The sequence below is a fragment of the Diceros bicornis genome, chromosome 2, assembly GCF_020826845.1.
Source record: "Diceros bicornis minor isolate mBicDic1 chromosome 2, mDicBic1.mat.cur, whole genome shotgun sequence".
NCBI lineage: Eukaryota > Metazoa > Chordata > Mammalia > Perissodactyla > Rhinocerotidae > Diceros > Diceros bicornis.
Window position 1 is genome coordinate 74,670,590 of NC_080741.1, and position 13,070 is coordinate 74,683,659.

Below are 13,070 nucleotides of genomic sequence, written 5' to 3' on the forward strand. Positions count from 1 at the left end.
CGTTCCAGCTCCTTTCCCCTTCAGTGTCTTTGCTGCCCTTCTGTCTGGAACGTGCTTCCGCCAGAATGTGCCTGGCTCTCCTTCTCACTTCTTCCCAAACCAGGGCCGCCTCCTCCGAGAGGTCTACTCTGACCATAACTAGAACAGCAGCCACTCTTGTCTCCTTCTGTTGTTCAGTTTTCTTTATAAATCTCAGCACTACGTGGCATTACATCGTATATTTATTTGTTGATTATGTTACGTCTCCTCACTAGAACGTAAGCTCCGTGAGGGTGGGGATTGTTTCTGAATTTGAAAGCCTCGTAGTCTTTTTATGTATTTTTCAATTAAGTTAGACTTTTGAGCAGGCAACTCATTTACGTTGTTGAAAGTCACAACGATGTAAAAAGATATCCAGAGAAGTCTCATTCTCATTCCTGCCTCTGCCCATCCCATTTCCTCCTCCTCCATAGGAAACCGTTTTTATTAGTGTTCCAGTATTTCTTTATGCAAATACAACACATATTTGCATATATGTACATATATTCTTATTTTCCCAACTCACACTGAAAATATTATATACATATTCTGTACCTGGCATTTATGTTCTTGAAAATATTTCTTGGACATCATTCCATACCAGCTTATAGAGAACTTATTCACTCTCTTTTTACAGCTGCATAGCATTCCTTTTTGAGGACCTACTATAGTTTATTTAATCAATTCCCTCCTGATAAACACTTGTGGCTTTCCATCTTTTGCTATTACGAAAAATGTAGGACAGGGATTTTTTTGTGTCTGTGTAGGGAAGACTGGCTCTGAGCTAACATCCATTGCCAATCTTCATCTTTTTGCTGAAGATTAGCTCTGAGCTAACGTCTGTGCCCATCTTCCTCTGTTTTGTATGTGGGATGCCGCCACAGGATGGCTTGATGAGTGGTGCCTCTGTTAGTGCCAGGAGTTCAGAACCAGTGAACCCTGGGCCAGAGATGAGGAGCACGTGAACTTAACCACTAAGCCACCGGGCTTGCCCTCACAACAGGGATTTTTATGCTAAATCCCCCAGAGTCTGGAAGTCTTTCTGCACAGAGTTGACTGTCAATAAACAATCGTAAAAAGAATGAATGATGAATTAACCAACATTAATAAGCAGAGGAGGGATGGTAGGAAAGGGAGCCCCAGGGGGGCCCGCGGGTACGCCGTGCTGCGGGGAGGCCCCACAAGGTGGCGCTGCAGGCGGCGGACGAGCCTGGCCGGGCGGGGCCCGCCGCTCTTGCCGTGGGCGCCCACGGCGGCGTGGGGAAGAGCGTAGGGGGCAGGGCGAGTCATATGACCCGCTCGGCTTCCTGGCTCCGGCGGCCGCCGCCGCCCGTGTCCGTCAGTGTGGTGCCGGGCCCCGAGGAGCCGTAGAGGGGTCCGGGCCGAGGTGCGCTCGCGTGGAAGTCGTCGCTGCCGCTGGCCGCCCGCTCGCCTGTCCGTCCTCGCTCCCCGCCGCCATCATGCTGGCGCTCATCTCCCGCCTGCTGGACTGGTTCCGCTCGCTCTTCTGGAAGGAGGAGATGGAGCTGACGCTCGTGGGGCTGCAGTACTCGGGCAAGACCACCTTCGTCAATGTCATCGCGGTGAGTGCCCCCGGCTCACCCGCCCGGGGCCCGCAGCGCGCGAGTCCGGCCCAGCGTCGGCCCGAAGGCCCGGGTCGGGGCTCCCCTTGGCGCGGTGGGGCTAGTGGGAGTGTTGGGGGGTGGGGATTGTGCAAGCCGTGCCTGTTACCTCCCCGAGGACCGGGAGTTGGAGTTTCCCGCGGGTTGGTGGCTGAGGTGTAGCGCCGAGGTCGGCAGCCGAAGGGTTAATTCCATTTCGTTGTCTTCTTCAAAGGGCTGTGTCCTCAACGCAGCCGGGGCTTGGAAAGGGCGAGATGGGGCTTGCCACATTTTTGGAGCGATTGGGGTTTCCTTCGGGTTTGTTCTGTGGGGGCAGCTGAAGGGTTAACTCCAGCCTGTCACTTTCCCGAAGGGTGGGATTCGGCGAGTCCGTCTGTCCGGTGAGAAAGCGTAAGAATTGAGAGGCAGCCTAAGTCGCCGCTCGTGGACGAAGAGCCCTCTTGTGAGGAAAGCGGGAGACCTGTGTGGGCTCCTTCCTGAATTGTGTGGGCAGCTTGTCTCCTGTAATTCAGTTACTGGTTTTCACTCGTTTGCCTTGGGGCCGAGATCAGGTTGATTGCTGCTGCGCTCACTGGGCGAAAGTGGGGACAGAGACTTCCAGCCAGTCTGTAGTAGTCCACAGCATTTATGAAGCTAAGCAGTTAGGGGTCTCTGCTGTTCCCGAGCTAGTTGTCTTCAGCGAGAGGCTAAGATGGATCTGCAGTCAGCATCAAGTTAACTAGCTTGAACAAGAAGGGTTGGTCTTTTGTGAGGGTGTTTCTTACTTGAAGAGAAAACAGGGGACTGGGCAGGAACATAGCTTATTCCAGGCTCACGGAATGGGTGTCTGGGAGGGAGATTGCCCTGGGAACTAATATAGGATGTGGTGTGTATTCAGCAGTGACTGAGGGGAAGGATGTTTATTAAATTTTGCTTGTTTGGTTGGCTGGGGAAGGCATCAGCGGGAAAGATTCTCGTCAGTCTTGATTTAGAGCCCAGGAGTTGCTGTGACTCAGTCTTAGCCGATAGGGGCCTGTAGTTGTCAGGGATGAACTTTAGAACTATTGTCAAGAAAGATGGCAGCAGTTCTTCTACCTTTTAGATGATGGTTGAAATCTTTATTTAATAAGAGACTAGCTGTCCAACTGGTTTGGTTACAGGAATGATTGAAATACAGCTCTCATTGGAGAAAATATGTAACTTGTGACTCTTCATCCTTGTGTAATAGAGCAACAGGAAGTAGTACGAGTTGGAGAAAAAGAGATTAGCAGAAATCCAAACTTCCTTTGAGGAATGTTGCCTATAAGTATGAAGAAAATTTACCTACTTGTTTGTTTTTGTAGTATGATTTTTTTTTTTTTTTTTTTTGGCTTGGGATGACTATCTTTTCAGCAGGTACGGTAGAGTGGAGTGTGTATCTGATACCACTAAAATTGAAAAGGAGAAACTTTGGGCCAAGTATCCATACTAGAACTTTTATATGATGTGGAAAACATCAACCTGAGTGCAGCTGAGCTCAATTAACTGTAAAGTTTCTGGTATTCCCTTAAGAATTGGAGTCTCCTTATAAATCTTGTCCTTTTGACAAGATTGAATTAACTTATAGTGTAGATAGGTGTATTACAACAATCAGTTGTATTTTTTGTAGAAAAATAGTTATGCATGGGAAACCTAAAAAAGTTTGGTGAATCTTTGAGGACTGTCTAAAAACATAGGCAGGATTTTCATGCATGTGTTTTTAGTAGACAGTGTAGCTTAATATAGTGCGCATGAACTTTGAAGTCAGGCAACTCTGGGTTTGCAATATGGCTCGGCCATTTAGCAGCCTTGTATCCTCTTTCAGTCCTTGCTTCTCTTCTATTAAACACAGATAATAATAAGTTTCTTACAGAGTTACTCTGAGGAGTGAGTGAAATGACAGATGTTAAGTACTGGCACCATGCCTGCCCATAGAAGAGGCTAGGTAAATAGTAACTGTTGTTATTATTTCTAGTGGGCACACGTGTTTAATGCAGAAACAATATTTTTAAAACTTCAGAAAGGAATTAGTTGGGGTCCTTTCCTTCTTTGAATCTGTGTGTGTATCGAAATGTGGGCTGCCATAGTGGATTTATGGATTGTGGCAAGTAATCGCATCATGTACCCCCACCCCCTTTCTTTTTTGCGTTAAATTGTTTTAACAACAACGAAACTTCTGGAAAGCTGTTGAATTCAAAATGAACTAGTGGTTCCACTATTATTTTAACATTGCACTATTCTTTTTGGATTATGATAGTGTGAGTAGGTTCTGTTAATAAAGAAAATCTGGGGTGTAATAGGCTGTGGCCTTTAAGATGCTGAAAAAAAGAGACCTCAGTAAACTTCATACCTTTTTTTTTTTTTTAAACCTCAGACTGCAACCTAATCTGTGATTCTTATGGAATATATTGAGGGTGAGGAAAAAGTTGATTACTACTGAGAATTAGCTAAAGGAAATATTTGGGAAGATGGTAGAAATCTGAACCTAGAATCATTTTTTAAGAGTTTGTAGAAATCTTAAATAAGTGGTTTCATTTTACCTTCATTTTATAGATGTATCTGGGAGATCCAGAAAGGTTAAGTGAAATTCCTAAGGCAACAAAGCTAATTAGTGGCAGAGATAAAATGAGAACCCAAGGCCAGTGCACTTTCTGTTTTTCTTCTCTCTCTCTGTAGATCCAGCTGAGATTAGAACCACCCAGCTGTGAATTGTGATATGGTAATCCTTTAAAAATCTTTTTTGTATATAAATTTACTCCTTTTATGAATCTGGATAGCATTTTAAATCCAAGCATCTTAAGCATTTTTTTTTTTTTTTACTTTTAATTAATTTATTTATTTTTTCCCCCAAAGCCCCGGTAGATAGTTGTATGTCATAGTTGCACATCCTTCTAGTTGCTGTATGTGGGATGCGGCCTCAGCATGGCGGGGGAAGGGGTGCGTCGGTGCGCACCCGGGATCCGAACCCCGGGCCGCCAGCAGTGGAGCTCTCGCACTTAACCACTAAGCCACGGGGCTGGCCCTTAAGCATGTTGACTAACATTTGAGGACTATATATATACAATATGTGTGTATATATATAAGTGTGTGTATATATATATTTGAGGACATGGATTAGGGGAAGGAATGATAATCTATGGAAAGTAGGAGTAGTAGAGTATTATAGTATCATGTTTGGACATTTAAATAACTGGCTAACAGGCATTGTTAGGTTCTTGAACTATGTTTAATATCTTTAGAAAGCAGAAATAATTCTGTTTGATCAGAGCGCTTATTATTTAATTACTTTGGGGTAAGAAAAGCAAAAACGGTTTTTAAAGAAAATACGCTGTGGCTCAAGTCTGAAGTTTAACACATCTGAAACTTATAGAAGCTAGCCTTCCAAAGATGTAGTCTTCAAATATAGACTCGGAATTGTGAAACATGAGGTGTCTTGCCAGGGAGCACCTCTTCAAAGTTTCCTGTCCCCATCCCCTCTCCGGATATTTTTTTCCATGCAGATGTAGAATCTCAAAAGCCAAATGTTCTTGTTAAGAAGCTGTTCAAGTGCAATAATGCATTTTAAATTAGTGACTTAGAGGATATTTCACCACTTAAAGCAGTTTTTAAGTTTCTAGAAAGATAAAGTTGATGGTCACTGAACATGGCTACAAAATGCATTGCACCTATAAAATATAGTTACCTAAATGTTATTTTTAGGAGCTTTTTTTCTGATTATCAAAATAATACAGGACCATTAGTAGAAATTTGAAGAGTATAAAGTAGAAGAAACCACTTATCTCCACCATCCGAGGTTAACTGCTGTCCACATTTCAAAGTATTTTCCTGTTGTCTTTTTAAAAATGTATACATCCAAATGCCTTTTTTAAAAAGTTTTGAGATGATAGTATTTGTAATGTTTGTGTCCTGGTTTGTTTTCTTTTAATTCTGGTGTATGCATTTTTCTATGTCTAAAACCATTTTTAATGCCTTCATAATTTATTCTATAATGGCATATGTTGTGGATATATCATAGTGTATTTGATCATTTCCTCATTATTGGACACTTGAGTGGTTTCCAGGGTTTTGCTGTTGTATAGCAGTTTGATCTGCATTTCCTGAAGATGGGCTCCAGAGTTGGCATCACTGGGCCAAAGGATATGAACATATTTCATGTTAAATGGCCAAATTGCTTCCCAGAAAGGATGCCCTTCTACTAGGTCTTCTGAATAGATTTCCTGTACAAGGTTGGGCTTTAGTTAAGCGCTTTGTCCTTTTGTATTTTTAGGGCAAAACATATTTAGTTTTGTTGCTAAGGTAAAGTAAACCAGCAGTATGTTTAAACTATCCTGTTAGATAATTGTTTCTGTGTTTAATGTTTTAAAAAGTACCTATTTATGTTTCAGCAACTGCTGAGACTATAGAGAACATAATTCTTTTTTCTCTTTTCTTTTTTATTGAATTTTGTAGGCAAGCCGTATAAATGCAGCTCATCCCCTTTAGCTATCATGATCAAATTTGTTTTAAACTTATTGGTAGATTGCATTAGGAGTTTGTATTCCAGGATTCTGGTATATTTCCACACAGTCCTTACCTAATCTTGTCCTGTTATAGTGGGATGCTTTTTTTTGAGGGGGGAGAGTGTTAAAAAATATTCTTTTCTAAACCAGAGGCTAAGAAAGTTTGCCAAGTAGACTGCTTTTTGAGTGCATGGCATATGAAATTTTTTTTAATTTCATAATTTGAGTATCATTTATAATTATAAACGTTGATTCATGTCCTTTAGGCTTGTATATGAAAAAAACTAGGGAAAAAATATTAACCTATTTGCTGAATAGGTCAAAATTAAGTGATAATTTAAGGCGTTTAGCTTTTCTAAGATGTGACAGACCAAAATTGAAATCTCTAATGGAGTAATTTGAGTGAATTTCTTTCTTCAAAGTCAAAATCACAAGCCTTAAGTTCTATTGTGCTGTTTTTTTTAAAGTTACATTGTTTCTTAAATTAGATATTGGATCTTGAATTTGGATCCCATTTCATAATGGGATCCAAATAACATTCTTATTTTATATCGTAAAAGGAACTTTTTAAAAAAATTTTTAAAATTAACAAAGCTTTCCAGTTTATTTAAAAATCATCTCTAAGAATAATGTATTTTTTAAAAATTATAATACTGGTAAAACAATTTAGGTTTTGGGTATCTAAGTATCTAAGTAGTGACATTTCTGCTTGAAAATTGAGGCCTTTCCTCCTAAACTATGTTAGAAAATAATTTGTTGTAAAAAAAAAAAACCAAAAAAGCTTAGATGATTGACAAAATGATACTAAAAATGTCTTTTGTAACAATTTACTGGATAAGAATTACTTTAGGATCTACCAAAGTAGGATTACTTTAAGAATATTTTTTGAGGGCTGGCCTCGTGGCTTAGCGGTTAAGTGCGTGCGCTCCGCTATTGGCGGCCCGGGTTCGGATCCCGGGCTCGCACCGACGCACCACTTCTCCGGCCATGCTGAGGCCGCGTCCCACATACAGCAACTAGAAGGATGTGCAACTATGACATACAACTATCTACTGGGGCTTTGGGGAAGGAAAAAAAAGGAGGAGGATTGGCAATAGATGTTAGCTCAGAGCCCGTCTTTCTCAGCAAAAAGAGGAGGATTGGCACGGATGTTAGCTCAGGGCTGATCTCCCTCACAAAAAAAAAAAAAAAAAGAATATTTTTTGAGCCTAAACTGTTGGCATATGAATGTGGTGTGGTTGATATGGTGGCATATTTATTTGGAATACGTTTAAATTAGGTGGCTACGTGAGTTTGAATGGCATGGAGGTTAGGAGCTGAGAGCCAGACTGTTTAGATTTAAATCCTGGCTCTTCCACTTGTGTTATTTTTGGCAAGTTATTTACCCCTGCAGTGTCTGTTTCCTTACTAGTAAGGTAGGAATAACAGTAGCTTCTACCTCATAGAGTTATGAGTGAATAGTTGTAAAACACTGAACAGTGTTCAAAACAAGGCGTGATATGGAAGCACTTCATGTTAGCTGCTGCGTTACTATAATGTCTCCTTGAGGACAGGGATTTCTGTCTCTTTTGTTCGCTGATGTATTCCAAATGCCTGAAACAGTGCCTGGTACGTGCTAGGTGCTCAACTATGTTTTTGAATGGAAAATATTATTATATTCAAAATATAAAATTAAGAAAAAATGTCTTTATGAGCTTATATTCATATTTCAGTATGCAAAGTGTAGCATAATGTTAAGGAGAGTTCTGGAGTCCGACCATTTGGATTTGAATATTGACTTGGCCATCTATCACTTGTGTTAGCGTCTCTGTGTTTCGTTTTTTCCTCCTCTGTAAAATGTAGATGATCATCGAGCTGCCTCTTAGAGTCGTCGTCAGAGTTAAGTGAATGTATGCAAAGTGCTTAGCACAGTGCCTGGCACCTAGAAAGCACTCTGTAAATGGTGACTGTTATGTATCTGGAGTAGTGGTAATTATGAGCTATATTCAATTCCATTTAGATTTCTCTTGATTATGTTTTAAATATTAGTAGCTTTTGTTTAGGAAGTAAGCGTTTTTTGTTTGCTTAATTCTTGGGAAAATTTTGAACATGTTGTAATTTATCATGTTGATGAATTTAATTGATAGCAGAGATGGGCTGGTGGAAGAAATGTTTCAGCCTCCAGGGCAGGCTAGTAACTTTTGATGGACGTACTCGTATGGTTCTTCCTTTTAGAAGATGAAATTAGATCTGATATGCTTGTCCTTGGTCAGTATATAATTAGAGTATTTGTTGTGGGAACAGTTCTGAGGAAAGAGTTGGAAATAGGAGTTGTCCTTTTGCTTGTCCCACCACTGACTAATGGCGGAACTGGGGACAAGTCATTTAACTTCTCTGTTCTTCAGTTTTTTTTTTTTTTTAATTTTTTTAAAGATTTTATTTATTTTATTTTTTCCCCCCAAAGCCCCAGTAGATAGTTGTATGTCATAGCTGCACATCCTTCCAGTTGCTGTATGTGGGACCTGGCCTCAGGATGGACGGAGAAGTGGTGCCTCGATGCGCACCCGGGATCCGAACCCGGGCCACCAGCATTGCAGCGCGCGCACTTAACCACCAAGCCACAGGGCCGGCCCGTTCTTCAGTTTTGATCTTTGTGCGGAGTGAATAATCACCGTGAGAACCTTGCAGTTTGAGAGTGAGTGGTGCTTTCTTGTACGTGGAGTTAGAACTCTTAGGGATCGATTGTAGAGTTAAATAAAAGTGTAAGGGCTCCAATATAAGACGCTGGTTATAAAATTCCAGCCTCTTGCCAGAACAAAAACTGAGTGGTTTGCAGCTTTATGGTAGGAGGTGGAAAGGCACACTGATCTGAACAGGAGGAAGAGAGCACCTTAGCAGTAGTACCTGCCCTCTGGAATTTAGGTGCCCTGTACAAGTGTATGCTTAGATTCTAATTTTAAATTTGGGTAAGCCCATAATATTGCTGTCCATTTGCATGTGTTTGTTGTAATATTTGAAGCAGAATTTAAGATTAGAGTGGGTTTAATCACTGTTGACAGCCATAAATTTGCAAGCTCCTACAGACAATGTTCTGTGTCTGTGTTAGCCCGTGGTCTCCCAGATGAGAGGTGGGCTCTGTAGACTGCTCGTGGGCTGGGCCGGAAAGAGCTTTTGGCAGAAAGAGTTGCCTCTCTTAAGGTGGCTTAAGGTCTGGTTTAGACACTGATCATTAGGCCTACTTTTTCTTTCCTTTTTTCTTGAAAGCTCATTTTGTCTGGAGAATGTTTTAATGCAAATATATAGACTTGATTATTTCTAAATGGTTCGTTTCAGAGGAAAAACTAGGAAATGGAGGAAACTCACTTTTTCCCCCCTCCAAAATCTAGCTGTTTCACTCCACTAGCTTTTGGTTTCCTTATCTTGATCTTATTTCTTCTTTCAATGGCTAAATTCAAAAACTTAAAACATTTGTTTCTTTAAAAGAACGCACATAATTCATATTGTTTAAAAACATAGTACAGATACACAAACAGCAAAACATCGTCTTTAACACCATTAAGATTTAATAGAAAAAATAAACAAATGGGACTACATCAAACTAAAAAGCTTCTGCACAGCAAAGGAAACCATCAACAAAACGAAAAGGCAACCTAACAGTTGGGAGAAGATATTTGCAAACCATACATCTGATAAGGGCGTAATCTCCAAAATATACAAAGAACTGATGCATCTCAACAACAAAAAAACTAACAACCCAATCAAAAAATGGGCAAAAGACCTGAACAGACATTTCTCCAAGGAAGATATACAGATGGCCAACAGACGCATGAAAAGAAGTTCAAAATCATTAACTATCAGGGAAATGCAAATCAAAACTACAATGAGATATCACCTCATGCCCGTCAGAATGGCTACAATTAACAAGACAGGAAACAACATGTGTTGGAGAGGTTGTGGAGAGAAAGGAACTCTCATACACTGCTGGTGGGAGTGCAAACTGGTGCAGCCACTATGGAAAACAGTATGGAGATTCCTCAAAAAATCAAGGATAGAACTACCATATGATCCAGCTATTCCACTGCTGGGTGTTTATCCAAAGAACTTGAAAACACCAATGCATAAAGATACATGCACTCCTGGGTTCATTGCAGCACTATTCACAATAGCCAAGACTTGGAAGCAACCTAAGTGCCCATCAAGGGACGATTGGATAAAGAAGATGTGGTATATATACACAATGGAATACTACTCAGCCATAAGAAACGATGAAATCCAGCCATTAGTGACAACATGGATGGACATTGAGGGTATTATGCAAAGTGAAATAAGTCAGAGGGAGAAGGTCAAATACCGTATGATTTCCTTCATTAAGTAGTAGATAATAACAACAATAAACAAACACATAGGGACAGAGATTGGATTGGTGGTTACCAGAGGGGAAGGGGGGAGGGAGGAGGGAGGAGGGCGAAAGGGATAATTCAGCGCATGTGTGTGGTGATGGGTTGTAATTAGTATTTGGGTGGTGAACATGATGTAATCTATGCAGAAATAGAAGTATTATGATGTACACCTGAAATTTATTCAATGTTATAAATCAATGTTACTGCAATAAATAAAAAATTAAAAAAAAAAAGATTTAATCACTATTAATATTAAGCTGTATATCCTTCTCAGTTTTCCCTGCCCTTATATATATACAAATATATGCTTTCTTTTTTTAAATTGAGGTATCATTGACATATAACATATTAATTTCACGTGTATAATATACGGATTCTATATTTGTGTATGTTTTGAAATGATCACCACAATAAGTCTAGTTAACATCCATCACTACACATAGTTATAAATTTTTTTTCTTGTGATGAGAACTTTTAAGATTTATTCTCTTAACAATAAATCTTAGTAAGCAGTAAATAATTCTTGGGAAAATTTGAACATGTTATAATTTATCATGTTGAATTTCGTGATAGCAGAGATGGACTGGTAGAAAAAATGTTTCAGCCTCCAGGGTAGGCTAGTAATTTTTGATGGACTTACTCATATGGTTCTTCCTTTTAGAAGATGAAATTAGCAAAAAATCTTAATAAAAGCAATAAATTTCTCTTTCAAATATGCAGTACAGTGTTATTAGCTATAGTCACCATACTGTACATTACATCCCATGACTTATTTATTTTAGAACTGGAAGTTTGCACCTTTTGATCCTTTTCTCCCATTTCACCCACTCACCCACCCTTCGCCTCGGGCAACCACCAATCTGTTCTGTTTATCTATGAGTTCGGTTTGCTTTTTGTTTTAGATTTCACATATATGTCTCTCTCAGTCTGACTTATTTGACTTAGCATAATGCCCAATAAATGCTTTCTTGATAACAGTGACGGGATCATGCTGTACATACTGAGTGATCTCATGCTGTCTACTTCATATCTCTACTTTGATGGGTAATAGGGAACTCAAGTTCAGTCAGTACACAGTGGAATTCTTTTTTTTTTTTTTTTTTTGTGAGGAATATCAGCCCTGAGCTAACATCCGTGCTAATCCTCCTCTTTTTGCTGAGGAAGACCGGCTCTGAGCTGACATCTATTACCAGTCCTCCTCCTTTTTTTCCCCAAAGCCCCAGTAGATAGTTGTATGTCATAGTTGCACATCCTTCTAGTTGCTGTATGTGGGACACGGCCTCAGCATGGCCTGAGGAGTGGTGCGTCAGTGCGCGCCTGGATCCAAACCCCGGGCTGCCGGTAGCGGAGCGTGGGCGCTTAACCACTAAGCCAAGGGGCCGGCCCCACAGTGGAATTCTTGATCCCCTCCTCCCTCAATCTAAGGAACCAGCGTCTACCTTTTTCTTAAAAATATTCAATCAAATGGATGTTGTAGGCTTTAATTAACTCTTAGATGTATATTTTGGTTACAGACATTATTTTCCATTGATTGAAATGTTTGTGCCTAAAACTTTCATTTTTGTGATTTTCTTCGGAGTTTCAGAAAGTAGGCCAAACGGTTTGACCAGTTTTAGCCTTTCGATTTTCTTGTCATGCTGTCTGTAGTAGGTATCTTCTCAAGTCAGGATTGATCATATCAACTCCATCATAATTTTTACCACACTTCTCATCATCAGAACTTATCTTGTTTATTGTCTTTGTCTCCTTTATGAATATAAGTTCCAGTAGGGCAAGGCTATTAATCAGATTCTTACTGATATACCAATCAGATATATATTCCTGTTATATGACTCAAGCGAAATGTTAGATTCACTGATTATGTTGCAATATGATTAATCTTCTGATTGATTTGGCTAAAAGATACAACTGGAAAGTATTTTCAGAATCATGCAAAATGTTGGCATATCTGGACTTATATTCCTTTGAACATTCTAAGCAATATTTCTTACTTTGTTTAGACATACAAGTAAGAACAGACAAAGCGCGATTCCACACCCACGATATCGTCCCTGGAAAGTGACCATTTAAATGCAACTGTTGAGGAATGTGCAAAGAGGGTGAGAGTTTTGCCATCATATTATCCTTAGAAACCTGTCTGACATTCAGAACATAGCAAATTGAAAGAAAAAAGATTGAATTTAAGATAACATTGAAAATGAACGAGACACGTCAGTACTTTCTTTCAGCAAGGTTACTGAAAACCTCTCTTTCCAGTACTAACCACAGAAATAAAGGAAAGGAAAAAAATCTTTTAAAGAATATTGCTTTAATCTAAATGAGAAGACTGCAAAGCATGCAATTATAAGTGTATAAAAAGTCAGGAAGTGAAAAAGCCAAAATAATGAGAGACTCTTATATCTAGTGTTACAAAGTTGCAGTTTTGTCAGAAGTTTTGGTCTCAAGAGGTATCTTGGAAAGGAAAAAAAAAAAGCCTCAGGAAATAATAACTAGAACTTGGCTAGGAAAGCTCCTTTATGAGAAGTGTCTGCAGGGCAGAAATAATTGGAAGCAGA

The 13,070-nt window shown here is 39.9% G+C and overlaps 1 long non-coding RNA gene across 2 annotated transcripts in view; it reads left to right on the top strand.

Annotated features, from left to right (window-relative positions):
* The first annotated feature begins 1,376 nt into the window (after positions 1-1,376).
* Positions 1,377-13,070, top strand: part of LOC131418790 (uncharacterized) — a 38,924-nt gene continuing 27,230 nt past the window's right edge. For both annotated transcript variants that reach the window (XR_009223033.1, XR_009223039.1), the window contains exon 1: positions 1,377-1,601. This is a non-coding gene — a long non-coding RNA (uncharacterized LOC131418790). The remainder of the gene's footprint in view (positions 1,602-13,070) is intronic.